Here is a 17,818-nt window from a genome sequence, read left to right as displayed (position 1 = left end):
GTAAAACTCCTTTCATTACTTCAATGCATTCAACAGTGGGGGTCAGTTAGCTCAGTTGGTTGGATGGCTGGTTTGCAATGCAGAGTAATGCTAACAGTGTAGGCTCAAATCCCACACCAGCTAATGTTACCCCCTGAAGGACTCTCCTCAATCTCTCCCCTCACCCGAGGTGTGGTGGCCCATCAGGATCTGAGCCAGTGACAGTGAAGGAACAACGATATGTTTCCAAGTCAGGATGGTGAGTGGCTTGGAGGGGAACTAGCAGGTGGTGATGTTCCCATGTACCTGCTGTCTTTATCCTTCTACTTGGAAGTGATCATGGGTTTGGAAGGTGCTGTCTAACAAGCTTTGGTAACTTACTCAAATGCAGTATGTGGATAGTACACACTGTGGCCCATCGTTGGTGGAGGGAGTGAATGTTAAAGGCTATGGGTGGCGTACTGATCAAATGTGTTGCTTTTTCCTGGAAGTTGTTGAGCTTTTTGAGTGTTGTTGGAGCTGCACCCAACCAGGCATGTGGCAAACAGTTCATCACACTTTTGGCTGTTCCTTGTAGTTGGAAAACAGGCTTTGGGAGAGTCAGGTGGTGAGTTACTCACTTCAGAATTTCTAACTGAAGACTTGCTTTAGCAGCTACAGTATTTATTTAAAAAGCCGAAAGCTGCAGATGCTGGAAATCAAAAACAAAAACACAAATTTATAAAAAACTCAGCAGGTCTAAGGCTGGCCTAGTCCAGGTCCTGGTGATATGTTGATGGTGAAGTAATCAGTGATGGTTATGCTATTGGACATAAGGTGCTAGATTTTTTTCTCACCCATAGACATTTACAGCACAGAAGAATGCTATTTGGCCCATTGTGTCCATGCTGTTTGACAAAGATCTGGCTACTGTAATCATAATTTCCAGCCATTGGCTCATTGCCCTGGAGGCTATGGCAATGCAATTGAATATCTAAATAATGCTTGAATGAATCAAGAGTTTCTTTCGGGATGTGAGTTCCAGACTCCCAATATCATCTTGCTGAAAACCTTTCTCATCAACGTAACCTTTGGCTTTTTTTGCCTTAAATCTGTGCCCCCTAGTTACTGAACCCTCTATGAATGGAAAAGTGTCTTCCTATCCACCCTATCTATGCCCCTCATATTCTCATCCACCTCTTTCAAGATTCTCTCAACCTTCACTGTTCCAATGAAAACGACCCCTACCTGTCTGATCTTTCCTCATAGCTCAGACCCTCCAGCCCAGGCAACACCCTGGTAAAACTTCTCTGCACCTTCTCTAGCGTTATCCCATCCTTCTTATAATGTAGTGACCAGATCTGCATGCAGTGCTCCATTTGTGGCCTAACTAGTCCCAGGATAACCCTGTGCTCATGTATTCTATGCCTTAGCTAATGAAGGCAAATTGGAGGGAGGCGATGGCCTAGTGGTATTATTGCTGGACTGTTAATCTAGAGACCCAGATAATGTTCTGGGGACCCGGGTTTGAATCCTGCCACAGCAGATGGTAGAAGTTGAATTCAATAAATATTTGGAATTAGGAATCTAATGATATTCATAAATCCATTGTTGATTGTCAGGAAAAACCCATCTGGTTCACTCATGTCCTTTCAGGAAGGAAACTGCTATCCTTACCTGGTCTGGCCTACATGTGACTCCAGACCCACAGCAATGTGGTTGACTCTTAACTGCCCTCTGGACAATTAGGGACGGGCAATAAATGCTGCCTGGCCAGCGATGCCCTCATCCCATGAATGAATTTTAAAGAAGTATCCCATATGACTTCTTAACCACATTAACCCCCTGCCCTGCTACCTTCAGAGATCTGTGGATATGCACGCCAAGGCTGTGAGTCCTGAAGAAGGGTAATACTCGAAACGTTGACTGCTCCTTTCCTCCAGATGATGCCTGGCCTGCTGTGTTCTTCCAGCCTCCTGTTTGTCTACCTTGGATTCCAACATCTGCTGTTTTTTTGTCTCCTCCCTCTGATCTTTAGTACTTTCCAGGATCATACCATTTTGAGTGTAACCCCTTGCCTTGTTACCCCTCCCAAGTGCATTGCCTCACATTTCTTGGGATCAACTCCCATCTGTCTTGTTAGAGATGGTCATTGCCTGGTATCTGTGAGGTGTGCATGCTGTTTCCACTTAGCCCAGCCAGAGGTCTGGCTGCATTTTGGAATAGACTGCTTTCAGTAACAGAGGAATCAAAAACATTACTATCAAGTAGGAAATGAGAATTGGTGTGAAAATTAGAAGCTGATTAATACAGTGCAAATGCCTCTGCTTTCTATTTTAATAAGGCTAGCTCATTTAGTGAGTAAGTCTCATTCTAAAATTGCAGATAAAGAAATCCAATTTTAATATATTCATTATTCAGAATGATTCACCTCTGAATACAAACAAGATTATTTAAATCAGGAGACAGAGACATTCCTCAAAGATGGTTAATTACGGGTCCTCCTGAATATAAAACAGATTCTCATAGGTTCCAGATACAGAAACTTTTTTGAAGGTAGTGTCTGGAGAGAGACAAAGTGCTTACATTTTGTAATCTGCTAGGGAGCAAAAGACCTCAGTTTGATTACAATTGAATAAGGGTATGTAATCAGTTTGTGGATTATTGTCTGTAGTTGATAAGGTTGATTTAGTCGATAGGGTTCACAATGGTAGAAGAACTCGGCTCGTGGAATGCTCCTCCTGCAATACGTGGGAAATCAGAGACACTTCCAGTCTCCATGTTGATTACATATACGGGAAGTGTGATCAGCTGCAGTTCCTGATCTGCCTCATGGAGTGCCTGGTGCTGCGGATAGACTCGCTATGGAGCATCCATGTGGCTGAGATGTCACGGATAACATGTTTAGCGAGTTGGTCACATCACCAGTAAGGGTTACACAGACAGACGAGAGTGGGTGACCACCAGGAAGATGAGTAGGCATGGGCAGGCAGTGTAGGAGTCGCCTGTTGGTGATTCCCCTCTCAAACAGGTATTCCATGTTGGATACTATTGGGGGGTGGGACCTCTCAGGGGAAAGCAGCAGCAATAGCAGTGGCACCAAGACTGGTTCTGTTGTACAGCAGGGAGGGTCAGAGTGTAGGCAAGCAGTAGTGATAGGGGGCTCCATAATCAGGGGTACAGACAGGTGTTTCTGTGGATATGAGCAAGACTCCAGGATGGTGTGTTGCCTCCCTAGTGCCAGGGCCAAGGATGTCTATGACAGGGCACAGGAGATTATGAAGGAGGAGGGCCAGCAGAGATTGTGGTCCATATTGGGACCAATGACATGGACAGATAGAGAGATGAGGTCCTGCAAAGGGAGTGCAGAGAGTTAGATAGGAAGTTGAAAAGCAGGACCTCTAGAGTTGCAATCTTGAGATTACTCTCTATGCCACATGCCAGTGAGGCTAGGAATAGGAAGATAGTACAGTGAAATATGTGGCTAAGGAGCTGGTGTAGAAGGGTGGGCTTCAGGTATGTAGATGATTGGGATCTCTTCCAGGGCAGGTGGGACCTGTATAAGAAGGACAGGTTGTATCTAAACTAGAGAGGCACCTATAACCTGGCAGGGAGGTGCTATTCAAGAGGCTTTAAACTAGTGTGGCTGGGAAACCTTTGAAGATGCGAGAAATTGAGGGATTAATAAAAAAAACAAAGAGGAGGCACACGTAAGGTTTAGGAAACTGAAGACAGACAGAACCTTTGAAGAACTCAAAGATAGCAGGAAAGAACTCAAATAAAGAATTAAGATGGCTAAAAGAGGCCATGAAATGTTTTTGGCAAATGGGATTATGGAAAATCCTAAAGCATTTTATGCATAAATAAGGAGCAAGAGAGTAGCTGGGGAAAGGGTAGGTCCACTCAGGGATAAAGGAGGGAATTTATGATTGGAGCCAGAGGAAGTGGCTAAGATCCTTAACAAATATTTTGTATCAGTATTCACAAAGGAGAAGGACACAGTGGAAAGCGAGTCTTGGGAGAGGTGTTTTGATATTAAAAAAGGAGGTATTGGGTATTTTTAAAGCATTAAGGTAGACAGGTTCTCAGGACCTCATGGGATCTATCCCAGAATGTTGAGAGAGGCAGGTAAGAAAGTTTCTGGAGCCTTGCACAAAATCTTTGTATTGTCTTTAGTCACAGGAGAAGTCCCAGAGGACTGAAGAATAGCCAATGTTGTTCCTTTGTTTATAAAGGCAATAGGGATAATCTGGGAAATTACAGGCCAGGGGGCCTTATGTCAGTGTTAGGGAAATTGTTAGAGAAGATTCTTAGGGATATGATTTATTCACTTTTGGAACAATATAGATTTATTAACGATAGGCAGCGTGGCTTTGTGTGGGAAAGGTCATACCTCATAAACTTGTTTAAATTTTTTGAGGAAGTGACAAAGATGATTGATGAGTGCAGAGTGGTGGATGTTGTCAGCATGGAATTTAACGAGGCCTTTGACAAGATCCTTCTTGGCAGGCTGATACAAAAGGTGAAATCACATGGGATCCATGGTGAGCTGGTAAGATGGATACATAGTACATAGTAATGTAGAAGATAGGAGCAGGAGACCATTCGGCCCTTTGAGCCTGCTCCGCCATTCTTCATTATCATGGCTGATTGTCCAACTCAACAGCCTGATCCTGCTTTCTCCCCATGACCTTTGATCCCATTTGCCCCAAGTGCTATATCTAGTCACCTCTTGAATACATTCAATGTTTTGGCATCAACACTTCCTGTGGTAATAAATTCCAGGGCTCACCACTCTTTGGGTGAAGAAATGTCTCCTCATCTCCATCCTAAATCGTCTATCCCGAATCCTCATAATGTGACCCCTGGTTCTGGCCACACCCACCATTGGGAACGTCCTCCCTGCATCTACCCTGTCCAGTCCTTTTAGAATTTTATAAGTCTCTATGAGATCCTCCCCCTCATTCACCTGAGCTCCAGCAAAAACAATTCCAACCTAGTCTGAGTCATAGAAAGCAGAGAGTAGCAGTGGAAGGGTCTAGGCCTGAAACGTCAGCCTTCCTGCTCCTCTGATGCTGCTTGACCTGCTGTGTTCATCCAGCACTACACCTTGTTATCTCAGATTCTCCAGCATCTGCAGCTTCTACTATCTCTGTAGCAGTGGAAGGGTGTTTTTTTCCAACTGGAGATCTATGACCAGTGATGTTCTGCAGAAATCAGTGCTGGGACTCCTGTTGTTTGTGACACATATAAATGATTTGGAGGAGAATGTAGATGGCCTGATTAGTAAGTTTGCGGATGACACCAAGATTGGGGGAGCTGAGGATAGTGAGGAGGATTGCCAGAGGATACAGTGGGATATAGAAAGGCTGAAAATTTCAGCAGAGAAATAGCAAATGGAGTTAAATCCGGAAAATGCGAGGTGATGCATTTTCGGAGATCGAACGCAGAGGGAAGTAAACAGTAGATGGCAGAACCCTTAGAAGCTTCAACATGCAGAGGAATCTAGACGTACAGGTCCACAGTCCCCTAAGAGTGGCAACACAAGTGGATAAGGTGGTCAAGAGATCATATGGCATGCTTGTCTTCATTGGTCAGGGCATAGAGTATAAAAATTGGCAAGTCATGTTGCAACTGCGTAGAATTTTAGCTGGGACACATTTGGAATGTTTTGTACAGTTCTAGTTGTCTCACTACCAGAAGGACATGGAGGCTTTGGAGAGAGCACAGAAACAATTTAATAGGGATGTTGCCTGGTTTGGAGGGTATTAGCTACAAGAAGAGATTGGACAAACTTGCTTTGTTTTCACTTGAATGTCGAAGGATGAGGAGTGACCTGATAGAGGTTTACAAAATTATGAGAGGCATGGATAGAATGAATAGTTGGAGTGTTTTTCCCCGGGTAGAAATGTCAATTACTGGGGACATAGGTTTAAGGTAAAAGGGGGTAAGTTGAAAGGAGATGTGAGAAACATGTTTTTTACACAGAGGATGGTAAGTGCCTGGAATGCGTTGCCAGAGGAGGTGGTGGAGGCGGATACAACAGAAATGTTTAAGAGGCACCTTGACAGATACATGAATAGCTAGAGAATAATGGGATGTGGGCTTCGTAGAGGCGAAAGGATTTTAGTTTAGAAAGGTATCATGTGTCAGCACAGTCTTATAGGACTGAGGACCTGTTTCTGTGCTATACTGTTCTTTGAAACTTAGGCTGAGGGTAGAAACCCTGACATTGACCTTATGTAGCTTGGTGGCAAATTTTGTCTGATAATCACTGCTGTAAAAAACCTCAGTGTGCTTTACTATGTTAAAGGTGCTATATAAATGCAAATCCTTGTTGGGGAAAACAGCGATTACAGTATTTGTTACTGGAGCACTTGATCAGTGTGTGGGGACTCTTGATATTTGTGTCAGGATCTGCTCTTTTATAAGCAGGTAATTTTTTTTCTGAATCATAAATATTGCTGCTGTGCTGGGTAATTAGGGGCTTTTGGTTTACTCTGCCATAAAGACTGACAATACTGCAACATCTGATTAAAGGCAATGATTTTGCATTATGCACATTTGTGTCAAGACAGACAGGTCTCTGATTCTCTGTTCTCACAATTATTAAATTAATTTTGCATTCACTGAATTTTCTGACCTTCAGTCATTATTTAAGGACAATAAACCAGGCAGTTAGATATGCCCATAGTGAAAACATTTATTGGATTACCTCAATCATATAGAACTTTGTATTTGCTGTGTTGACAAGTGGACAGGAAAAAGAATTGACTTCTCTGCTGGGGGCAGGGATTGGTGAATACAGCAAAGGACAATCATAGAGTTATTCCCATCATAGAGAAGATGCTCTAATTTAAAAGTTTAAGATGAATAAATCAATTGACAAATTAATTGGAGAGAAACTGTTTCCTCCATTGAGGGAAGTTGAGATCAATTCAAGCGTTCAGAGGTTTGGAGCAGTGTGATGTCAGGAAACCATTCTTCACACAAATGGGAGTGGGGATATATCACTGTTCCTTCAGTATTACTGGGTCAAGATCCTGGAATTCCCACCCTATGGACATTGTGGATCTACCAACAGCACATGGACTGCTGTGGTTCAAGAAGGCAGGTCACTACCACCTTCTGCAGGGACATTATGGAATGGGCAATATATGCTGGGCCAGTTCTCATCCCTTGAATCAGCAAAAACTGGAATTCTCTCCCTCAAAAATTTGTTGAGGCTGCAAGTGAATTCAAAATGTTAAAAATGAGGTTGATAGACTTCTCTTGGGCAAGGGAATGAGACAGGTTGTTGGAGTGGAGATACAGTTCAGCATGACCCATCTAACTGGTGAAAACAAACATGGAGGACCTCAATGGCCTCCTCCTGTTTTGATGTTCCTCTATAGTGACGTCAGCAGGTCCTGTTGCCATTGTGTTGATAGGCACTGTGAATCTTTTGGAAGATCCGATCCTGCAAATTTGATGGGAAAATCATTCCAGCTGTTTATGTGCTATCGTACTATGCCACATTTGAACTTCCTGATCATTTCTTTATTCATTCATGGGATTTAGGGATTACAGACTGGGCCAACATTTAATACCCATTCCATAATTTCCCTGTAGAAGGTGATGAGCTGCCTTCTTGAACCGCTGCAGTCCATGTGCTGTGGGACACCCACAATTGCCTTAGGGAGGAAATTCCAGGATTTTGACCCAATGAGATTGAAATAACAGCTATATATTTCCAAATCAGGATGGTGAGTGGTTTGGAGGGGAACTTGCAGGGGGTAGTGTTCCTATGTATCTGCTGTCCTTGTCTTATTAGATAGAGATTATTGTGTGTCTGGAAAGTGTGTCCAAGAGTCCTTGGTGAATTTCTGCAGTACGTCTTGTAGATAGTACGCACTGCTGTTACCAAGCGTCGGTGGTAGAGGGAGTGAATACTTGTGGATGTGATGCCAATCAAGAAGGCTGCTTTGTCCTGGATAGTGTTGTTGGAGCTGCACCCATCCAGGCAAGTAGGGAGTATTCCATCACATTCCTGACTTGTGCCTTGTAGATGGCAGACAGGCTTTGGGAAGTCAGGAAGTGAGTTACTCCCTGCAGGATTCCCACCCTCTGACCTGCTCCTTGGCTACTGTGTTGAAATGTTGAGTCCAGTTTAGTTTGAATGGTAGCATCCAGGCTGTTGTAAAGGAGCAAAAACCTTTTTTCATACAGTGCTTGGTTAGTGTCTGGAATACACTGCCTGGAAGTGTGGTGGAAGCAGGATCAATTGAGACATTCAAGCATGGTTATTGGATGATTATCTGGATAGAAATGGTGTGGAGAATTATGGGGGAAAAGAAAAACAGTTAACTCGTAATTTGTAATGATGTTCATTTGAAGATCCAATGTTCACACAATGCGATGAATGGCCTCCTTGTGCACTGTACCAGTTATGTGCTTCTATGATACTGGAAGACTCAATGATGCTAACGTTATTCAATGTTAAAGTAAGATGGTCAGATTCTCTCTCGACGGGGAAGGTCATTGCCTGGGACTTATATGCTGTGAATGGTCCTCGCCATCTATCAGCCCAACCCTGGATAATGTCCAGATCTTTCTGTATTTGGACATAGCTGCTTCAGTTCTGAGGAGTCAAGAATGGTGCTGAACATTGTGCAGTCACTTTTTTTTTCCTCTTTATTCATTCACGGGGTGAGGGCGTCACTGGCTAGGCAGCATTTACTGCCCATCCCTAATTGCCCCGAGGGCGGTTAAGAGCCACCCACATTGCTGTGGGTCTGGAGTCACATATAGGCCAGACCAGGTAAGGATGACAGTTTCCTTCCCTAAAGGACATTAGTGAACGACATGGGTTTTTTTGACAATGGACAATGGACAATGGACAATGGACATCATTAGACTCTTAATTCCAGATATTTATTCAATTCAAATTTCACCATCTTCCATGGCAGGATTCGAACCCTGGTCCCCAGAACATTATCTGGGTCTCTGGATTAACAGTCCAGTGATAATACCACTGGGCTATCGCCTCCCCTTCTGAACTTACGATGGAGGGAAGGTCACTGGTAAACACATTAACACAGGAAGGGTGTTGCCAATGACCAGAGAGTCCAGAACCAGGGGTCATAGACAAAGGATATTGAGTAAGCATTTAAGAATGAGATGAGGAGAAATTCTTTGCCCAGACAGTGATGATCCTGTGGAATTCTCTGCCATACAAAGCGGTTGAGGTGAAAAAACTAAATATTTTCAAGAAGGAGTTAGAGATACTTCTCTGGGATGAAGGGTTGCGTGATTGCACATTGGTTAGCACTGCTGCTCACAGTGCCAATGACCTGCGTTCGATCCAGCCTTGGGTAACTGTTTGGAGCTTGCATGTTCTCCCGTGTCTGTTTGGGTTTCCTCCCACATTCCAAAGATGTGCTGGTTAGGTGGCTTGGCCATGGTAAATGTGGGGGCATGTGGAAAGGGTGGGGGCTTGATCTGGGTGGGATGCTGTTTGGAGGGTCGGTGCAGGTTCAATGGGCTGAATGGCCTCTTTCCAAACTGTTGGGATCCTATGATCAAAGGTTATGGGGGGAAAGCAGAAATGGGGTATTGAATTGGCTGATCATCCATGATCATATTGAATGGTGGAGCAGGATCTAAGGGCCAAATAGCCTTGACTTGCTCCTATTTTCTATATTTCTATGAAGCAGCTGAAGATGGTTGGGCTTATTACACTAACTTGAGGAATTTCTGCAGAGATGTCCTGGTGTGCAATAGCCACAACCAACCCTTTCGTCAATATTTGAACTAAGACTGACTTCCACTTTATTAGCATACCAATGAACTTTTAACTGTGTCCTTCATTATAAATCTGACCATGGACTAGCCTCAGCCAATCTCTGCAACCTTACCCTTCAGCTCCAGCCAGTTTTTAACCAGCCCAGCCCCACACTCCCACCAACACTCCATTTACTTAATTGTTTCATTTTACCTTCACCAGCAACACCTAATGCCTAGCAACTCTCTGCTCTACACTCAAATGCGTTAGAAACTCTCTCCCCAGGTTCAAAGTCTTTGCAAAAGACTAACTGCAGCCAACCATCTTCTGCCTGTCTCTTCCTTATTTGACTCTTCTTCATCGCATATGGAAAAGTTTGTATGTTTTCCCATAATTTCACGTAGAGCTTCTCATGGCAGCAACTCACCAGCATTGTGAGTCAGATGAAGCTTTTATAAACATTATGTCATTCTGTTCAATGAGGTCTAATAAAAGTAATTGATGTTGGCACTGTGTCTTTGTGTGCTATGATTTCAAATCAATAGCCTTCTTAAACATAATTTTGTATTTAATGAAAGTAATCTGTTAAGTTAATTCAATTTAATTCTCTATATTTAAATGATTTCTAATCTTTGTTCTGACCCCATCTCTTTTTACCATGTTTTGAAGGATAGATTCTCCATTGTTTCTCCATCTTTTCTTTAATTTTTGGTCTAATTTCTAACTGGCATTTTTAAGCCTATTTCAGATGAATGTTCTTCTTCAAAAATAGTGTAATTGAACTTTAGCTTGCATTCTGACCTAACCCTCCTCTATCCTACTCCTCCCCCATGTCAGAACCCTCTATCCCTTTACTCCCCTATTACCCTCTCCTCTATCCAATTGCTTCCTCATTTTCCCCCATGGCACCAGGTTCATCAAGTATAGAGTGGAGTAAATCTGTCCTTGATACTACCCTATCTCCCCCTTATCTATCCCTGTCTTGCCCCCATTCCCCTCAGCCCCCCACCTTATACTCCAGTCCCTCCCCGATTTCTCCTCTCCCCATTCCTATCCCTCTCCCATTATCCCCCCTCTATCCCTGTCTCTCCCATTTCCCTTCCTCTATCTCTGACTCCTCAACTAATCCCTAACTTCTGTCCACTTCAGGCTGGGTTACAGTTACTGTGTTAAACATTTATTAGTGCAGGTACCTTTGCTCTCACTGAGCCTTTATTGCTGTACTCTATTTACACACCATTAACATTAACCTGACATATAGATGGCAGCCATCACTGAGAGATAAAGTCACAGGCATGAAAATAACTGGAGGAATAGAGACCTCATCATTCCTTTTCCTAAGCACAAAAAACTAATTAAATAAATCTGATAAGTTTGAGTTTCCTATATGTTTGGAAATGATTAGGGGAAAATTTCAATATTTGTTAATGTTGAAACACCTGCTGTCTCTTTTCTGCAACTCTAATAATCAGCGGTCCTGTGATTCTCAGTTTCCTGATTTCTTTGCTCTTTTCTATCTATCACCTCTCCATCAGATTTCACTTCAGGGTCTGACTCACACTGTGATAAAACCCCCACAACAGCATCAACTTGTATTTGTGTGGCACTTTTAACATTCCAGTATTATTAATATCCTGTGGATACCATTGACCAGAAACCGAACTGAACTCGGCAGTTCCTACTATAGCTGTATAAATACTGTGCCTACAAGTGCAGGTCAGAGGTTGGGAATTCTGTTGCAAGTAAGTCACTTCCAGTCTCCCCAAAGCCTGTCCGCCATCGGTAAGGTACAAGTCAGGAGATGGAATATTGCTCACTTGCCTGGATGGGTGCAGTTCCAACAATACTCCAGAAGCTTGACATCACACAGGACAAAGCAGCCCACCTTATCAGCACCACATCCTCAAACATCCATTCCCTCTACCACCTTCAACATTCATTCCATTCACCATTGATGCTTAGTAGCAGCAGCGTGTATCATCTACAAGATGCACGGCAGCAACTCACCAACGTCCTTCAACAGCAAACCTTCAGGGATAACACAGTGGATCAGTGACTCAGTGGTTAGCACTGCTGCTTCACAGCACCAGGGACCCTCGGGCAACTGTTTATGTGGAGTTTGCACATTCTCCCTGTGTCTGCGTGGGTTTCCTCCAGGTGCTCTGGATTCCAAAGATGTGTAGGTTAGGTGGATTGGCCGTGTTAAATTGCCCATAGTGATGTGTAGGCTAGGTGTGTTAGCCATGGGAAATACAGGATTACAGGGTGGGGCATGCAGTCAGGTTTGGGTGGGATCCTGTTTGGAGGGTCGATGTGGCCTCGATGCCAAATAGCCTGCTTCCACACTGTGGGGATTCAATGATTCTATAGAGACCTTGCTATTGAGAAGGATAAGGGCAGCAGATGCATGGAAACACCTGCAAGTTCCCGTCTAAGCCACTTACCATTCTGGCTTGGAAATATATTGCTGTTCCTTCAGTGTCGCTGGGTCAAAATCCTGGGATTCCCTCTTTAAGGGCATTATGGGCGTCCTACAGCACATAGACTGCGGTAGTTCAAGAAAGCAGCTCACCCCCACCTTCTCCAGGGACAGGCAATAGTGACAGCACATCCCATGAATGAAGATAACAGCATTCAAAGGCACTTCAGAAGAGAGCTACTAAACAAAATGTAACACTGAGACTCTTGGTTTTATTAGGACTGGTCGTCAAAAGCTGGAAGTTTTCAAGGAGCCTCCTCCAATAAAGAAAGAGAGGTGGGGAGCTGAGGGACATTCCAAAATAGTGGTGGAGCAATGGAAACAAAGAATGCACCCAAAATCAAAGAGTGCATGGAAATATCATGGGGCTGGTGGTTATGGAGATTGAGACAGACCAAGCCATGGGAGAATTTGAACAGAAGGCTAAGAATGATGGCCATTTCGGAGCTAATGTAAGAATCGTAGAACCAGTGTGTAGTTCAGACTGTGTGTGAGTTAAATACAAGTAGTATTTTTCAATAAACTGAATAAAGAAGTCTTGCTAAGAAGTTACAAGGCACTCTTCAGACCACAGCTGGAATATTGTGAACAGTTTTGGTTCCCTTATTTAAGGAATGATATATGGCATTGAGGGCAGTTCAGAGAAGGTTCACTAGGTTGATTTTTGGCATGGAGGGACTGAGTTTGAAAGAGAGGTTTAGTAGTTTGGGCCTTTATTTATTGGAGTTTAGAAGAATGTGAGATGACCTGATTTTAATATATACGACTCTGAGGGACTTGTAGGATTGATGCAGAGAAGTTGTTTTCGTTGTGGGAGAGTCTAGGGCCAGAGGGTGTAATCTTAGAGTAAGGATTGGCCCATTTAAAACAAGATTAGGACTATTTTCTCTCAGAGAATAGAGAATCTGTGGAATTTTTTACTAGTCGGGCTGTAGAGATGACATCATTGCAAATATTCAAGGCTGAGAGAGATTTTTAATCACTGAGGGAATCAAGAATTGTGAAGAAATTAGAGTTGAGGATTAACAAATCAGTTATGATCTCATTGAATGGCCTACTTCTGCTCCTATGTCTTATGGTTCATCATCTTACAGTAACAGATAGACAAGGAGAGCATTGGAATAATCAAGGCTGGAGGTAAGAAAGGCTTGGATAAGGGTTTTCAGCAGCAGATAGAACATTGAACATAGAACATAGAACATAGAACAGTACAGCACAGTACAGGCCCTTTGGCCCACGATGTTGTGCTGACCTATTATCCTAGTAAGATCAATCTACCCTGCATACCCTACATTTTACTATCCTCCATGTGCCTATCCAAGAGTAGTTTAAAAGTCTCTAAAGTATCTGACTCCACTACCACTGCCGGCAGCACATTCCACATGCCCACCACTCTCTGTGTGAAGAACCTACCTCTGACATCTCCCCTATACCTTTGTCCAATCACCTTAAAATTATGCCCCTTCGTAATAGTCATTTCCGCCCTGGGAAAAAGTCTCTGACTATCAACTCTATCTATGATTGTCATCATCTTATACACCTCTATCAAGTCACATCTCATCCTTCTTCGCTCCAATGAATAAAGCCCTAGCTCCCCCAACCTTTCCTCATAAGACCTACCCTCCCGTCCAGACAGCATCCTGGTAAATCTCCTCTGCACCCCCTCTGAAGCTTCCACATACTTGCTATAATGAGGCAACCAGAACTGAACACAATATTCCAAGCGTGGTCTAACCAGAGCTTTATAGAGCTGCAGCATAATCTCACGGCTCTTAAACTCAATCACCCTGCTGATTCCAGATGAGCTGAGAGATCTTGGAGTCAGTAAGTGTAATGGCAGTAGAAGTAAGTGGTCTTATTTGTAGAGCCGATATCTGGTTAGAAGCTCAACTCAGAGTGAAACATGACACCAAATTTGTAAACAGACTGGCTCAGCCTTAGACACTGACCTTGGACAATGATGGTGTTGGTCGCCATGGTGAAGCCCAAAGTTAATGACTTGGATCTTGGTAATAGGTGGAGGGAGTTCCTATTCATTCCATGTTGGATGTTGGACAGGTGCCATGACAAGGCAGAGATAGTAAATGTTGAGGGAGGGGCACCATTGTTGGGCTGCTGTTGCAATTGAATAAGATGGCAGTGAGGTAAATCTAGGTGCCATCAAGACTGATATGAAATCTCTCCTGTAATAATTGCACTGTTTTCTTGTGTGCTCCAGGAACAATTACAGAGCTGGTGCTATGACAGCTGGATGAATCAGTATTGTGGGGGAGTCTGTTCATTTTAGAACTGAATTTTCCATTTTAAAATTGCTCAAAGTGCATTGCTCTTTCCGTTCCTTTTCAGTGTATTTTCTTTGTTTCTCTGTTGTTTTTGTCTATTTTCTGATTCCATCTCCTGCAGTCTCAGAGGTACTAGTTGTTGTTGAAGTATAGGCGGTCATTGTACCTCATCCAAGAAGGTATTCTTCATGACTGAACTGAAATGGCATCTGACAGCGGGGAGAATCATTGCTAAAACATCCTGTCTCTGCACCTAACTGTGCTGTACTTGACTGAGACAGCTCAGTCGTCATCCCTGCCCTCACCATCTCTGGACTCGACAGTTCCAGTGCTCTCCTGTTCCATTGTCCACCATCCTGATATCCTCCAAAATCCTGCTGCTCTGTTTACTAATCCTCACCAAGTCCATTCAGCCATTATCGTCTATGCCCACTGACTCTTTTCCCAAACCACTAATGCCTCAATTTTAAAATTTATTTCCTTGTTTTCAGAGCCCTCCATGGTCTGACCCTTCCCTATCTCTGTAACATCTTATTTCCTCCAATTCCATCAAATAGAGTCATACAGCATGGAAACAGACTCTTCAGTCCAACCGGTCCATGTTGACCATAATCTCAAACTGATTCGGCTTTGACTTCTGTGCCAGTGATCCTACTTAAGACAAAAGCTGCAAGATCAAATCTCATTTGCATTCTTTTAATCCATAAGCAGTATGTAATGCTCGAAAATTTCTTGCTATAACAATGTGTTCAATCAAGTGACAATCTGCTCAATATCAAACACTGCCAATTAGTTTGCATTTATAAAACTAAACTTCTATTGTTCCTTTGCTGACATTTAGCTCTGTTGAAATAGTGCCAATTGTTTGCTTCTTAAAGGAGACTTTCTGTAATTTTGACATTGACCTTAAATTTGTTACTTAATTTCCCTTTATGAATGCAGATCGGGCACAGGTCCTATGGAGGCTCATACTGATTGAAAGCCATCCATGGGACTAGACAGTATCTGTGGGTGTGCTGTGTGGCTATGGGTGAACCACAATGGAAATTGATTACATTCTCTCTCTCTCTCACACACACACACACAGATTGCAAGTTGATCTTCTGCCCTTCTTGACTTCCAAGCATCATCTCCACCTTCATCAGTTACATTAACTTATACATTTGTATAACAAAATTAAAAAATCCCAAAGGGTTTCGCAGAGGTTTATCAAACAAAATTTTATACCAAACCATATTAGAAGACATGAGGATTGGGGACTAAAAGCTCAACCAAAGAAACAGGATTTAAGAAATATCTGAAAGAAGCAGAGAGACTCCTGCTGTGCCAGCAAAAGTTTGTATGTGCTAAATTGCCCTGCCTGCTCCTTTCATAGTCACCACTGAGAAAAGCTGGCCAAAGGGTTAGCAGTGATGCCACATCTGTTGATGGCCTGCAGAATCCGGGACTGCCTCTCAAACCTGCAGACTCACCCTCCGAAAAGGACATGGGAACATGGTACCCTTCAAGTTCCATTCCATTTACATGAATCTGGGGCTGCGACTTCAGCCATGACTCATCATAGAATCCCTTACAAACCTCACAGTGGGTCCCTTCAGCTCCCTGAACCCTCACCCCCATGGGATGTGGGTATCATGGACTGGGCCCAGCATTTATTGTTCATCCTTTAGTTGCCCCTTGAGCAGGCAGTGGTGAGCTGTCTTCTTGAACCTTAGCAGTTCATTTTGTGTAAGGACAGTGTCATTAGGAGGGGAATTCTAGCATTTTGACCCAGGGACTCTGGAGGAACAGTAACATATTTCCAGGTCAGGATGGTGAGGGGCTACGAGTGATAACCAATAAATGCTTGCTGTGCCATTCATGGTCAGATCCTGAGAATGAGTGTTATTAAACTATGTGCATTTGACAATCTACATACCCCAAAATAGATTTCATAATGAATCACCGAATTCTAACAAAGGTCCTCTAGTTCCCATGTTCAAAGCCAATAAGTTATTGCTCAAAATGAAGGGAGATAAAATGATATGGAACCATTTCATATATAGTTATCAGTGAGAGAGGGAGTAACTTGTTTGTTTTTTTGGTTAGCATTTGATTGTTTGAGATTGTAAGTGGATTTGCGTCCCTTTTTTATTCGCTCGGTGGCGAGGTGGTAATTGTTCTCCTGGTAGAGGGAGGGTCCTCCTCTTGTTTCTTTTTTGTCATTCACTTTCAAACCCATTCCAAAGGCGGAGCCGCTTGATTCCGATCCGCTGAGCTCTGATCCACAAAAAACTCTGAGAAATCCAGACAGCAGCCAGTCCAGGGGTCGGGGGCTGGGGGGATATTTCACTGAGGACAGGGCAAATCTGAATGAAAGTGAGAAACGAAAGGAGTCGAACCGCCTCGAAGACAGTCACTGAGCTCCGGGAGCTGCCGACTGTGCAGGGGATGGAGGGCGGATTCTGGAGAGTTGAGCGGCGGAGCTGAGTTAAAGCTGAGTGTCGCTTCCAGTTTCAGTGTGACTGCGGGGCTACTGAATATGAGATGAGAATTAGTCAGAAAAAAGAACATGAGATTTCTCTTCTCCCCAGGACGACCGTGCTCGTTCTACTGATTAATGAGCTGCGTTTGCGTTATTTATTAATTATTTGAAATCGATCGAGCCAGACAGCTTGTTAGAAGCTAATCCCATTATAAAGAGCTCCAGCAAGGAGCTGGGATTTCAGTTTGCCCCTCTCCTAGCGACCTGGGAAGAAAAACCGCCAACTTAGACACCCAGCCCCTAAATAAAAAAAAGTAATTTGGGTATAAAATAGATGTAAGTTTTAGCAAATAGCAACTGGAATAATCTTTAAGCAATTAATTTTTGTTCAGGCTGTAAGTATTTTTATATAAAAAAAGTTTTAAAAAAAACTATGAGTAAGATTTAGTAGAAATATTTAAAGGTCTTTTTTTTAAAAGACCTGTTGGATCTCTGTTGGTTGCAGTTTAGGAAACGTTTTTTGAACTAATCGATTTCCTTCTCATAATACACCTAGATGTTAGATTGCAGTAATCGGCTTCTAAATCGGTATCAGTTTTTTTTTAGAGACTGAGCACAGTGCCTGTATGCTAGCTTGGCTGGGGGTGAATCTGAACATTTTCTGAGTGAAAACAGTCGGGTGCTCTAAGCGTCGAGAGCGTGCCTCCAGCTGAACTTTCAGCACCAGGACCGTGGACAGCGACCTGGTGCTGACCTGGTTTGCTCATTCTCAATTGGCTCTCCTCTATTTGAATATTTTTTAGAGTTTTTAAAGAGATCAGTTGGTCAATTTTAAATATTAGTTCATTGCCGTGTCTGGACCCGCCCTCTCC

At 43.2% G+C, this 17,818-nt stretch overlaps 1 protein-coding gene across 2 annotated transcripts in view; it reads left to right on the top strand.

Annotated features, from left to right (window-relative positions):
- Nucleotides 1–17,818, top strand: part of LOC109921827 (cAMP-specific 3',5'-cyclic phosphodiesterase 4C-like) — a 271,818-nt gene that overhangs the window by 37,658 nt on the left and 216,342 nt on the right. The window lies entirely within an intron of this gene.

The sequence above is a fragment of the Rhincodon typus genome, chromosome 29, assembly GCF_021869965.1.
Source record: "Rhincodon typus isolate 14 chromosome 29, sRhiTyp1.1, whole genome shotgun sequence".
Lineage (NCBI taxonomy): Eukaryota > Metazoa > Chordata > Chondrichthyes > Orectolobiformes > Rhincodontidae > Rhincodon > Rhincodon typus.
This window is presented reverse-complemented; position numbering and strand designations above follow the sequence as displayed.